This window comes from Euprymna scolopes, chromosome 8 (genome assembly GCF_053919585.1).
Source record: "Euprymna scolopes isolate OS-2025 chromosome 8, ASM5391958v1, whole genome shotgun sequence".
Classification (NCBI taxonomy): Eukaryota; Metazoa; Mollusca; class Cephalopoda; order Sepiida; family Sepiolidae; genus Euprymna; species Euprymna scolopes.
In genome coordinates, this window is record NC_136489.1 from 46174116 (window position 1) to 46189504 (window position 15389).

Sequence of the window (15389 nt, forward strand, 5' to 3'; positions counted from 1 at the left end):
GAAAATTCCAAAGTTTAGTAATTCGATAGTAGAAAGCTTTCTGGCATCTAGGCCCTCAGCAATGAAAGAGCGAGATTTGCTGTTTGTCGGGGGCACAAGTGTTACGAGTTCGTTAGAGCACATTAAATTACTTGTAAAACAAGCACAGAAATGCAACATTGCGGCGATGGAACAGAGGTCTGACACTGGTTGATAGTGTGGGACGTATTACACTAGAGACTCTTTTTGAATCCTGCCTAAGAAAAAGAGACTAGAATTATAGTGAATAGACGCTCAAACGATTTTGAGTATTTACGTATTCAGTCGGGAATTTCGATGGAGAATTCTAGGTCAAACCCGGATATGACCGAAATTGTTTACGATTTGAAAGACACCTTTTAACTTTCCTTTTTGGGGGAAGAAATTTCCTTAATTTTATTTTTCATGTACTTGTCAAAAGAGGAGAGCTTTCCTCTTTCAGATATAAAGAAAACACCATATCCTACATAAATAAAATATAAAATATAATATAAATATAAAATATAAGTATATATATAAATACGAATATAAAATGAATATTATAATATATCATAATATAACATATATTATATAAATTAAATATATTAGATAATATATAATAATTTAAAACTTTTACTAATAAAATAAATTACATTACAATTAGAAAATCAAAAGATTTTTAAGCATTTCTGGAGAGATCTAAAAATAAAGCAATTTTTCTTTTTTTTCCAGGGTTCTAGAGAGTTCCAAAGCTTAGGTGTTCCATTTTTTGAAATTATAGAAGCTTCGCCTCAATATAACTACAAATAGTCGCTAATAGCGCCATACATTCAGTTATTAAGTCAGCTGTGAGAAGGAACGCTAAGTTGGGGCGACCTTTCAACACTTTATGATTATGGTCAATTTCCTAGCATACAATTCGGTATTAAGGAATTTCCTGAAACAAGCCTATTGCAAACCCCTTCAAAAATAACTGGATACTTGGTAAATATTGATTTTCTAAACTTATTACTCCGCGACCAAAGCTAGTAACAAATAACCCGAGTTCACTCCCTTACATGCTTTTTTGTAAATATTTGTTTCCATTTTTTATCTGTTCAGTAGATTTCCTTTTCTCCCTTAAACTCCTTTTAGTTTTTTCTAATAAATGTTGTGTGTCTACTCCCTAGAAATTATTTTGCACGAAACAGTACTAAACGACGAGGAGCGTGCAATAATAATGCCCCTGACCCACTTCCCATAGCAGTAGAGCAACGAAACTTGCCACAGTTATTAGTCTTTCTCTACATAGGAACCACCCAGAGTTATGCATTTCTCCCATCGTTTGATGCAGCTTTGGAGACCGTTTTGTAGAACACCCCAGGTTGGTCCTCCAACCACGACGTAACTTCAGAAATCAAGGCTGCATCATCTGGAAAACGCTTTCCTTTCAAAAACAACTTCATGGCTGGGAAGAGGTGAAGTCAGAGGGTGTAAGGTCAGGATAGTAGGGAGGATGGGGAAGGATTCCATAACCACACATCCGTGCTTCTGATCTGGCGACATGCGAGTTGTGGACCGGAGCGTTGTTCTGCAGGAGGAGGGTACCTTTGCTGATCTTGCCCCGCCTCTTGATTTTGATAGCTTCCCTTAATTTCTTCAAAAGTGAAGCATAATAGGCTCCTGTAATTGTGGTACCCTTTGCCAGGAAATCTGTCATCACTACTCCGTCCTGGTCCCCGAAGACTGTGAGCATGACCTTGCCAGCAGAGGGCTGCACCCTTGCCTTCTTTGAGTAGTGAATCTAAGTGCTTCCATGCATTGACTGGTCTTTGGTCTCTGGATCATAGTGATAGACCCAAGTTCCATCCTGTGTAATCAGTCTTTTGAAAAAATTGATTCATCTTCTTGGCACATCTCCAAATTCATTCTCGAGCACTCGGCGCGTTCTCCATTCTGGAACGGTGTGAACAACCTGGGAATCCATCTTGCAGACACCTTATGCATATGCAAATGGTCATTAATGATAGTTTCCACAGACCCTGTACTAATCTTGACATCGTGGGCTATTTGGCGAATAGTAATGCGTCGATCTTCCAAAATGGCAGCCTCAACTTGACGGACAGATGCCTCATCAATGGCAGAAGGGGGCGACCAGATCTGGGAGCTGTTTCCACAGACTTCCGGCCATGTTTGAATTCACGATGCCAGCGTTTTACAAGGTCATATGATGGGACATTATCACCATAAGTTTCTTTCATTTCATCAAAAGTCTCCTGTGGTGTGCGTCCTTTCAAATACAAAAACCGGATCACTGCTCGACATTCAACAGGCTCCATTTTGCACCTGACTCAGTTCAAACACCGGTAAAACAGGAACCACAATTAGTTCAGAGCTGTAATTTGCCACATAACCTGTAGAGATATAAATCATTGCACAGGCAAAATTTCAGCTAGATCAGACAACTGGAAGTGGGCTAGGGGCATTCCTTTTTGCACGCCCCTTGTATTTTTACCCTAACCCTAATCTTAATCCTAACCGAACACTATCATAACCCTTCACATGATTTGTGTATTCTGCCATTTTACATTTTCACGCGACTTTCAAGTCGTAAACTGCTTCTGCCATTTCCGGGACTGACGCAGGAAAATGTCGTTTCATATTGCCAAATAAAACGACTAAAGAAATATTGCGAGTCTTGTGGCGAGAGGTGCATCATGGGAGGAGAATGGTTTCACAATTCACCAGTGAACCCCAATCTTCACTTCGTCGACTCTGACACCAAGGCGACCACAAATCATGTGGAGCAAATGTCGATGGAATCCAAACAATGGAATAAAAAGGAATGAAGACACCAGCTTCTCGACAGTTATCTTTTCGAGTTTATATAGATACAGAAATTTAGTAATGATCCTTTTGTCGCCATCTTAATCCGTATATTGGAAAGCTACCCGGTTGAAGTTTCTTCCATATCCGCTGTCTCTTCTCATCCCACTGTGACATCGTCTTATACGACAGTAGAAAAGTCTACCTAATATCCAAAGGGTATATCTCAGCTGTTTTAATTTAATTATAAAAAAGACCAGTTGGCCAACCCCACCCTACAAGAAAAAATTGTTCATGAAAAGAAAAAGATAACAAAAATTATTTTTAAAAAAAATTTGTTTTACTTTATTTTAGTTAAAAAACTAAAGAATTTTTTTTTTAAAGTGAAAAACAAAAAAATATGCTTTTTTTCAAAGCGTATTTAACGACCGGGAAAGATCAGGCGACCTTCTACTATATATATAAAAGTCACATTGTTTGTCTGCCTGAGGTCCGGTTTCTAACAAACTCCTCTGTCAATTTTTAGTATACAGGCTTAAAATTTTATATATATATATATATATATATATATATATATATATATATATATATATATATATATATATATATATAAGGGACCTGGATATGTGGAACAAATTTAATTTGGTCTTTAGCCAGTAAAAACAGTTAGTAAAGGGTCAAAAGTGAAAATAAAAAATGAAATTTGGCGGGTGTAAATTGACTTAAAGTGATCTTCTGTGCATGCGCAAATATACATTTACTCGTTAAAGTCGTTTTCTCATCAATCTGAAAATAGTTCAAACGATAACAACTAATGTTGAAGAGAGATATGTTTTGGTTTCGATTCTAAGTGATGGCCCCAAGTCATGTTTTAAGCTATTAAAATTACTAATATATACTTGATACAATATAATAATCGATAAAAGAATTGAATCTATAGTAATAAAAATGACATCTGCATAAATTAAAATATATTTAAACGAATTTTGTATTTTACGACCGGGCAACGCTGAACGGCTTGTTAGTATATATATATATATATATATATATATATATATATATATATATATATATATATATATATATATATATATATATATATATACTGTGTCGGCAAAATCAAAACTTCAAGACAAGGTGTTGATGGCAACAAAAAGTATATTTCATTTTATATATATATATATATATATATATATATATATATATATATATATATATATATGACGAAGATAAATAGAAGAAGAAAGTAAATTCAATTAAATAAGAGGAGACTTATCGGGATAACATAAAGCTCAATAAATTTCAATGGAGCTTATATAGGAGACACTAGGAGTGGAAAATGAATTCACAAAGACTATATATTGGAAAATATAGAATAGTCATTTATTTAATAAGGATATACATACATTTAGTTGGGGGATAAAGGGGACTCTTTATACCAAGGTATTTTGAAGCCTAATGCTTCTCATCAGAAAGTAGAGAAGGTGCTAGGTAACATAATGGGGATGTGACGCCTAGCGATGGAATTATCAGGAACGAAATAAATAAAATTATTGATGTTGTTGAGGAGAAATATATTGAATTCTAAGATAAAGGAGGAGCGTACTATATAAAGTGTAATGTAAAAATGAGTATAGGATTTCTATTATAGTTTTGAATAATGTAAGTAGTTTATGTGTTTAAGATTCAGGGGGGGTATAGAAGTAGTTGGGTTTTAGTTCTATTTTATCCGTATGTAAGATGCATAATGTCTATGCACGGGCATTTATGTTTAAGGTTTTTATCGACAGCGGTAACCGAGAGAACAAGAGTACATAGAGACGGTGTGTGTTTTCAGACGAATTAAAGCGATGGTGTCTATACTAAGCAGAATTAATCAAAATAACTTATATCACAGCATTACTTATAAGGGTAATATGGCCGTATCGTGATGTTATGAGATTTATGTCAGATTGTGGATTACATGGGGAGTGCACTAGAGTTTTAATTTAGTAGGGTGGGGGTAGGTCCGAAGGTGAATTAAAGGGGAAAGTTATGAGGTGGGTATGGGTGGGAGTTTGTAAGAGTATAATAATAATTTTCAGAAGATAACATATGGTGGATCATATGTAGTGAAAATCCTAGGGATGCCTTGTTGTTAGGTGTAGAGGGTGCGTGTGGCATATAACGCAAGACATGAAAATAGGGGAGTAAAGTTGATAAAAGGACAAACAAATAATTAGGGTTTGGGCGAATAGCGCGGCGTGATAATAGGGGAAGGATATACTAATGAAAATAATAATTATAAATTTATAAAAAAACAAAAGAACTAAATTTTGTTAATTGGGGGCAATAGTTGGAGCGGTAGGGTACATGTATACAAAAGTGGGAAATAAAGGTGTAAAATAAATATAGGTTTAGCTAGCAAAGCTGAGAGTTCGGTGAACTAGGTACTATATCTTTGGATACAAAACTCTAGGCCAGGTAAATGTTCGCAGATGTCCATAATATAATCCGGAATTTTCTTGGATGCATAGGCCAGCGGCATAAGTTCTTTATGAATATGTAAGATATAAACAGCAAATTACATTTAGGCTCGTGTTTGACAAAGGTTATTTTTCCCTGTATGGAGATTTGATGAAGTGAATTATTAATGGTAGCGAGAGAGATTTGTAAATTCAAATTGACAATTGAAAGTTCGTCTTATCAGGAGATATGAACGAAGATGACATTACCTCTGTCCTAAAATAAGGATGATGAAGATTGGGTAGTCGGTATTTCCAAGGCTGGAGTTAGTGTTTCCGTGTTTGTCGTATATTTCGTCATTATATAATGCCGTAAGATTTCCTTGGTGTAATGCTGTTACATTAGATCCTTTGTTCCTGCTTGGTGCATGAGGAATGCAAGATGATTGACGTAACAGTTTCAAGTCGGGTTAATGAACGGGGAACTGGGTCAGAATCGGCTAGTTCAAGCCGAGTTCAGGAGTTTACAGTGAGTATGAAAGTCAGTTTCTTTGATTAATCCTGCTTAGTATACACACCATCGCTTTAATTCTTCATCATAATATTACGCCTGAAAACATACACCGTACGGTTGTTCTCTCAGTTACCGCTGTCAATAAAAACCTTTAACATAAATCCCCTACATAGACACTATACATCTCACATACGGATAAAATAGAACCACAACCCAACTACCCCTATAGCTCCCCCTTAATCTTAAATACATAAACTGCTTACATTATTTAAAACTATGATAGAAACCATGTACTCCTGTCTACACTACACTTTATATAGTACGTTCCTCCTTTATCTTAGCATGAAATATAGTTTCCCTAACAATATCAATAATTTTATTTTCTATTTTTTTAATTCAATTTTCACCCCAAACAAGGCACAGTGCCACTTTGAAGTAGGGGGCTACTATCGGGGACATAATTTGCGAGGGGCATTAATGAAGGGAGATGAGTAGAAAGATGTTTGTTCACATTACACTTGAACTTCTGCAGTTGGGAAAGCAGAATCCCGGAAGGGAGTTCCAAAGACTTGCAGTTCTAGGGAAGAAACTATTGGAGTAAAAGGCTTTCTTACACCTAGGGATCTCTACTGTAAAGGGGTTAGACTTAGTTGCTTGTCGGGTTTGTCGGGGATAGTCACGTCGAGGAGGTACAAGTGCTTGCAGTTCGTCAGAGCATTCACCATTAAAGTATTTGTAGAACAGGCAGAGGGATGCAACATTTCATCGATGGGACAGAGGCTGAAGTCTAGATTCCAGTTCAGGACCTATCAGGTTGGCGACTCTCTTTTGAACCCTGTCCAGGAGTGAGAGACAAGCAGCAGATGCACCAACTCAAATGTGACAACAGTACTCCATACATGGGCGAATAATGGCCTTATAGAGGCACAGGATACTTTCAGGCGTAAGTAATTTTCTAGCACAGTAGAGAGATCCCATCTTCTTTGCAGCAGCCTTGGCAATGCTTTCAATGTGTATATTCTAGTTCATGTTCCCTGTAAACGATAGGCTGAGGAGTTTAAAAGAAGGACTTTCAGACAATGTATTCTTGGCCATTGCTATTGGTGGTAGATAAGGTTGCTTGTAGTTATTGAAGGACACGAGCTTAGTTTTGGCAGCATTGAATGTGACCATCCATTTTTGTCCCCATTCCACCACAGATTGGAGGTTATCCTCTAGTTTTTCTGTCATTTCCTTAGATATGTGTTCATTTGTTTTCCCCTCATGCCTGTTATAGAGAGTAGTGTTATCAGCAAATATACCCATCTCCGAAACAATTTTATCAGGGAGGTCGTTTATGAATATCAGGAATAATAAAGGTCCAATCATAGACCCCTAAGGTACTCCCGCATTTATATCATATTGTTTAGATATAGGACCGTCGAGGACAACTTGGATTTTTCTCTTACTTAAGAAAGATTTAATTACATTATGTATTCTTCCAGTGAAACCATATGATCTAATTTTCCTTATCCGGTCAAAAGCCTTGGATATATCAAGGACTACCGCTCTACCCTCTCCTGTTTTGTCCAGTGAACAATATATACGTTCAGAAACTACAGTTAAGATATCTGCTGTTAAACGGGCTTGCTTAAATCCATATTGTTTGTCGGTCAGAAGTTTAGCAGCTGTTAGGTGTTGGACTTGGGCTTGATTAACTAAGGACTCAAATATTTTGGCGAAAAGCGGGAGGAGACTAATAGGCGATAATTTAGTGTGTCAGTTCTTTCACCAAAATCCTTGAAGAGTTGTTACCACATTTCATTCCTGGTGATTCCCTCGCTAGACGTCACATCCCCATTATCTTACCTAGCACCTTCTATACGCTGATGAGAAGCATTAGACTTCGAAATAGCTTGGTATAAGGAGTTCCAACTAAATGTATGTATATCCTCTTAAATAAATGACTCATTCTATATTTTCCAAGATATAATATTTGTGAATTCATTTTCCACTCCTATGTTCTAATATATATATATATATATATATATATGAGACAATAGGAGTGGAAAATGAATTCACAAATACTATATATTGGAATATATATATATATATATATATATATATATATATATATATATATATATATATTGTTTTTAAAATATAATTATCCACTGATACATGTCTCATCGTCTATGACTCATTAAAGTGGCTGAATCTAGCTAATTTCGAAATCGGGACCCCGCGGTAAGGAGCCTAAACTCTTACCGCTCGTCCATCTCGCACAACTGTTTGGATACATTGCGATTTACTTAGATTCTATTTGTTTTCGTTTTGCGATACTTTTGAATGAATTCAATTATTTATGAAAGTGCATTTTTACCTAAATGCGAGTTGGAAATAATTTTCACCTAAACCAACTTGGTACCCCCACATGGGGAGTGGCATATATATTGTTTTTAAAATATAATTATCCACTGATACGTGTTTCGTCGTCTACGACTCATTGAAGGGGATTAGATTCATTTAGAACGTATCGCAAAAAACGAAAACAAATAACATCTATATATATATATATATATATATATATATATATATATATATATATATATATATATATGAACAAATGATTAATAAAATATGTTAAAAGGCATCTTGAAAAAGAGTTAAAGACATATTTAATGTTAAAAAAGGAAGCACAAGATAAGTGGATAGTCCTTAATCCGCGGAGTTTCGAAGAAATACTCTCCTTCTCATCAGAGGGCAGGAATTAGCAAAATGCAGGATCGGATTTTGCATATAAAAGTATTTAATGAAACTACAAGTAAGTCAAAGATCTTACTTGGTTAAAAAAAGGGTGAGGTAAGGGGAACAGGAGGCAAAAGAAAAATAATAAAAAGATTTCACATGAATGGATAGTCCGGTGAAGGGTAAAAATCCAAAAATGGTAAAATCCAAAACGGTCGAATTTAAAATTTCAATCCACTGGGTAAATTCCAAATGGTCCAAAATCATCCAAAAGGCAGAGTTCCTTGGAAAAAAGCGCAAATGGAATAAATTCTAAATCATTAAAAGAAAAGTACTAGAGATAATATTTGAAACACGTCTGTCAAGGCTGGATGAATCAAAAACATTAAGGCTTAAAAAAATCCGAAAAACGGTGACAATTTAAATTTGAAAAGCAAGGTCAAACTGACCCAGACAAAAAGCGCGAAAGTTAGCGTTAATAATTAGGTCAGCTTAGATATGCACGTGAAAGTCTCAGAAAAATTAAGAAAACTGATCAGAAGAACAAATAAATGGCCAAGTTCAAGAAATTGGGCGTCTGTTATAAATATACATACATATATACATATGTATATATACATATATATATACACAAACACACACATACATATATATATAGATATATATAAAATAAAAATAATTAAATTAAATAAAAAAAATAAAATAAAAATAGATAAATAAAAAAATAAATAAATAAATAAATAAAATAAAATAAAAAATAAAAATAAATAAATAAATAGAAAATTATATATATACAGTCACATACATACATGCACATATACAAACATACATACATACAGACACACAAATGCAAACATACATGTATATACATACAAACACGAATATAAATATATATACATATATATGAATACATATACAATAACACACACATATATATATACATATATATATACAAACACACACGCATGCATAAACATATACCCATATCCAAAAACATATACAGGTTTAACAAAAAACATACATACTTACATACAAAATAAGAGGAGAGGCCGGTATCTGCAAAATCCAAAATAAGGCAAATAAATGTGCATGTACATGCATATAGTGAAATATAAGTAAACAAATACATAGAATAAAAATGAATAGGTTGATGTATATATTTAATTAATCGGTATACTTATACCATAAAACGGAGACAGCAGATGGAAAACCGGCCAAAGAAATAAAGAAAAACAAATAAAATTAAAAATATAAAAAGCTTAGAAGGTAAGATTATAAAAGAAAAATAATTATGGGAAAAGATATATATTTGAAGGATTAAATTAATAGCTATGTGATTTCAAATTTACCATATTTAAACTTGGACATATGTTTGCAATAAGAGATCAGTTCGTTTTTAGAGTTTATTATATTACTACTTTGAGGGGAGGTTATAATAGTTATAGCTTCAGATGTACACAGGTGACAGGACTTAGATCCTGGAGTATAAGACTTAACTTTTTTAGGATGGTCCATTTAATTGAAAAGTTGGTATTGGTAGAGTTAAGCTTTTTAACCAGTGTAGTTAGAGAAGTTCCCTGGTTATTATTTGAATTTTGGTTATTGAAAGAAGAAGTGTGGTTTGAAATTCTTTTCTTTATTAAAGTTGAAGTAGCACCTATATATGTATATGTTTTATTAATAGTTCGGGGTCGAGAATTAATATTAATTTGTTGATTTATACTGGGAAGAGAATTTAAATTTTGTTCATTTTAATGAACAGAGGGTAGGAAAGTAATTGTATCAGAATTGGTTTGGAGGGGATAATTAGTGTTATCAGTGTTAGGATGGCTGCTATTAAAAATATTATTATTATTATTATTATTATTATTATTATAGCTGGTTGTATGATTGAAAATAGAGGGGCTGGTTGAATCGTTTGTTGGATTAATAATTATATCAGAGGGAGGGTCGGAGGAAGGATAATTTGGTGGCAAAATGTTATTGTCTATTATGGGAGAATTGCGTGGGAGCTCTGTAATTGTGCATGAATATATTAAATCTTTATGGATGCAATCATTATTGAGTGGGCATAGATGTTTGTTAATACAGTTGCAGTTTCTTTTTGGTTGGATTGGGAAAGGGATTTTTTGGGCTGATTTAATTTTGTTGTTATTAGATGCTAAGATTCTTTGTGTGTGTTTGTGTATATATATATGTATATATATATGTATATATGTATGTATATTTATAACAGACGCCCCATTTCTTGAACTTGGCCATTTATTTGTTCTTCTGATCAGTTTTCTTAATTTTTCTGAGACTTTCACGTGCATATCTAAGCTGACCTAATTATTAACGCTAACTTTCGCGCTTTTTGTCTGGGTCAGTTTGACCTTGCTTTTCAAATTTAAATTGTCACCGTTTTTCGGATTTTTTTTAAGCCTTATTTTTTTTTATTCATCCAGCCTTGACAGACGTGTTTCAAATATTATCTCTAGTACTTTTCTTTTAATGATTTGGAATTCATTCCATTTGCGCTTTTTTCCAAGGAACTCTACCTTTTGGATGATTTTGGACCATTTGGAATTTACCCAGTGGATTGAAATTTTAAATTCGACCGTTTTGGATTTTACCATTTTTAGATTTTTACCCTTCACTGGACTATCCATTCATGTGAAATCTTTTTATTATTTTTCTTTTGCCTCCTGTTCCCCTTACCTCACCCTTTTTTTTAACCAAGTAAGATCTTTGACTTACTTGTAGTTTCATTAAATACTTTTATATGCAAAATCCGATCCTGCATTTTGCTAATTCCTGCCCTCTGATGAGAAGGAGAGTATTTCTTCGAAACTCCGCGGATTAAGGACTATCAACTTATCTTGTGCTTCCTTTTTTAAAATTAAATATGTCTTTAACTCTTTTTCAAGATGTCTTTTAACATATTTTATTAATCATTTGTTCATATTATAAGCTCTATTTCCTTTTCGGTTTTATTGAGCTCTTTATATCTGGCTGAGTTTATTTTACTTGTAAATATTAACTCTTTAATATTTATAATATATTTTAAGTTTACCATTTTGATTACCTTAGTAAACTTATTCTAATTTTTATATATATATATATATATATATATATATATATGAGTGTAAGATGGTCCCTGAGACAACAGTTTAATGATCATTTGTTGAGGAAATTAGATAGAAATTGACTATTTAAGGATTTGGGTCAACAAGAACTTGTTTATATTGCACTTAAAGACGACCATGCTGAGCTGCTAATTAGCTGAGAAGCAGACCAGTGAAACAAAGTTTGACAATGGGAACCTTAGATTGAAACTCAGATTATAAAATGAAAACCCGTAAGTCATTTCTTATGAAAATAACGCAATAGAGCAATACCCGGCACGCAACCTCTATTCTGTGGTAAAACGGTTGCAGGCAGGACAAAATGGCATAATCTACTATGTTTAGAAGCCGTTTCTGAACTCTGACAAGGTAGTTAAGGGTTCTCCAAGCCACACTTCATTTTAGGAAGTATTTGATTGCCATATATATTTTCATAATTAACTAAGTATACATATATGTACACAAACACAAACGCACACATATATATTCATATAATATTATTTATCATTAGTTTATATCTTTATTTGAAAGAATATGGAGCTGTGCTGAAAGTCTAACAAAAATGCTAGTACATTTATTTTTATGTAATATATCTCCTTCCACAGTGATTAAAAATATGAGATTTTCTAATCGCTAGAAATTGCATGAAAAAGTTCATTACTGAGTGTGGTGGGAAATAAATTGTTCCCAAATCGAATACAACGTATAAAGATAATTCTGTTCTAATAAAAAAAATTATCGGTAAAACCTGTTCTTTGGAACTGGAACAGCTACAGCAAGTTATATTAATGCTAGTCGTAAATACAGTCGGGCCATTTTTTTTAATTATTTATTTAGTTATTTATTTGAAGGGAATTACCTTGCATCTCTCCGGCTGAGGTATTGTTCTGGTTAGTCCTAGGAGATCCATCTGCCTAGATCGTTGCTCCTCGTCTTTCAAGTGGAGTAAATTTCTTGTCTCACGGGGCTTCTCAGGCAATTTTTAAAGCCAGAGTACTCCTCTTTTATGAGCACTAGCTTGAATTTCCTCGCTTCCCGACCTTGTGTCACGTCGTTCACTGAGCCAAATATAAAAGGAAAACAAAACTTCCTTTAAGTTTAAAGGAAAAATATTTAATTTAAATTAAAAGTGTTTTTAAAGACTAGACAAATGCAACATTTTTTTTAATAAACATAATTTTTCATTAAAATTAAATTCTTTCCAATTAGAATCGTAAAAGATTCTTCTTCGGGAAGTGTGTTTTTTTTCTCTTTCGTGTAATGCTGGCGTTAATACTTCGCACATTCTTAGATGAATTCGAGGTTAAGGTTTTTTTTTTAAAGTTCGATACAGTGTATGCACCGGTCGTGCGCTTCGTGTAAAAAAACAGGGAAGTCCACAGTTTAAAAAGCGATGTTCATATGGTAATTTATGTTCAAAGTTTTATTTTAAGACCAGACAAGTGGAAGATTTTTTTTAATAAACATAGTTGTTCATTAAAATTAAATTCTTTAGAATTACTTATGCGCCGGTCGTTCGCTTCTGTGAAAATATTAGTGTTGGGGCAATTAATCGGAATCGGAATCGGGAATCGGAAAAATCGGAAGATTTGGGGGTATCGGCATCGGAAAAATTAATGGCTATTTTCTGATGCCAAAACGATTCTTTTAATTGTCTTTTTTATTCGATTTTGTTTAAAGCAATATTAGCCATTGCTGGTAATAATAAAAAAATAAATATTTATTGATTTTAAAATACCAGTAAAACTAAAATCGATAGATCATCATCCCCAAGTGTATTTTGATGTTTAAGAAAAATATCTGCATATTTAACATTTGTGTTTTTTTACGGAGATTGCGGGAAATAATCTTATACTTAAATAATTAGAGATTTATAAAGAATCGGAATCGGGAATTTAGCACGGAATCGGGAGCTTAGCGCGGAATCAGTAATTGTATCGGAATCGGGAAAAATATTGAAATCACCCCATCACTAAAAATGTATAGAAAATCCACTGTTTGTTTACTTTTTAAAAATTGTAAATTATTTTTTATAGTAATTGTTTTCTCAATATAAAAAAATGACTATGAAAAGTAAATCAACAGTTTGTTGAGTTTCCCGTAATATTTACCCGTCAATCTGAAGAAAAAAAATGTTTATTTTTCAAAAATTTTAACGGAAAAATAGCATGTAAGTCAGTGTAAATAACAATCTGTTACTTCTTGTTGTTCGTGACATGAGAATCCCGAGTTGCTCGAACAACATGCCTAAACATCACATGAATATATAATCAGCAGAAGCCATTAGTTGTACATTTGTCGTGCCGTAATTTGTTGTGCACAATTAGTAAAATACATTCGCTCCACTAAAATGAAGCAAAAAAGATTAAAGCCAATTTCTTAATTCACCATGGAATATCCATGAGGGCTTATTCATTTTTCTTTTTTATGGGTTGAAGTCGCACTGAAAGGCTTTACTGAATGTATATCAAACAGGAGCTAAGATGGACCAGAGTGTGTAAAATGTCCCTCCTAAATTCTATAGAAAAAGCAACGCAGGTCAAGGTTGGCTTTTTATCTATTTACTTTTCTCCCTTTTCCGAACATCTGGGCTTCGGTTTCCATGACACTCGATAGGGTTATAGCAAACGATAAGGTGCCATCACGTCGATGCCAATCTAGACCTTTGCCTCAAGTAGACAACAAAAGTCCGCTGATTCCCACATCCCTTAAGATAAGTAAGTTACACACCCATATACATATTCACATATATCTACATGCATATATATAAACATATACATATATACATACATACACACATACGCACATGTATATAATCCAAGTTGGTATGCTATCTTTGTGGATTGAATAAAAATTTTGTTCGAAATTCCGTGCAGATTCCCGAGTTCGACAGAAAGATTTGCGAGTTCAACAAGATACTTTGATAAAAAAATATAAACGACATCTACATCTTCATGTTAGACGCTATATTTAATTACCCCCTCTTCATCACTGTCAATCCTCTTCTTCTCAACAACAACAGACTACAACAACGAATCAATCAACCAAACATACAACTAAATATCCCCAAAAAACAAGCAACTAATTAAACAACCAACCAAGCAATCAACCAATCAAACAAACAACTAATGAACCACAGAGAATTTGGAATAAAAATTTACAAAATACCTAGAACAGCCAAAAATATAGGAAGAACGTTACTCTGAAATATCCAAGATTGTAGTAAAACACGTAGAGCCTGACCTCCATATTTGACGCCCGCTGCCAATAGAAATAAACACACACACACACACACACATATGATAAGCACTAGCCTCGATTGTGAAGAGTCAAGACGAAGATGGAGGTGGAAAAGCACTAATCTAAAAGGTTGCGGAGAGTACTCTTCTTTACCTAGGCATAAAAAAAAGTTAATTTCCAGAAAGAAAGCAACGGCAAATAACTGTTGCGAAAATGCTAAATAATTTGCAATGGTTATTTGTTCTTTATTGAAGTTCCCCTTTTTATCGCGATAAAAAAATCGCTTAACACTACATAACAACATGAAAATGCTGAATTACCTAGAGACGAGAAACACGTCTACACGCACATATATTGACATATGAAAAGTCGTCACAACCCGATCACAATTACCTGAAAGTTTCGGATTAGAATATACCATCGACCGAATCCAATTATGCGTGTCGATTTTCATTGTTCGATCTGGCAAGTTATAAAATGAAAACCCGTAAGTCATTTCTTTTTACATTTAGACGATAAAAATATGATCTTCAATAAAGAATTGCAAATAATGAA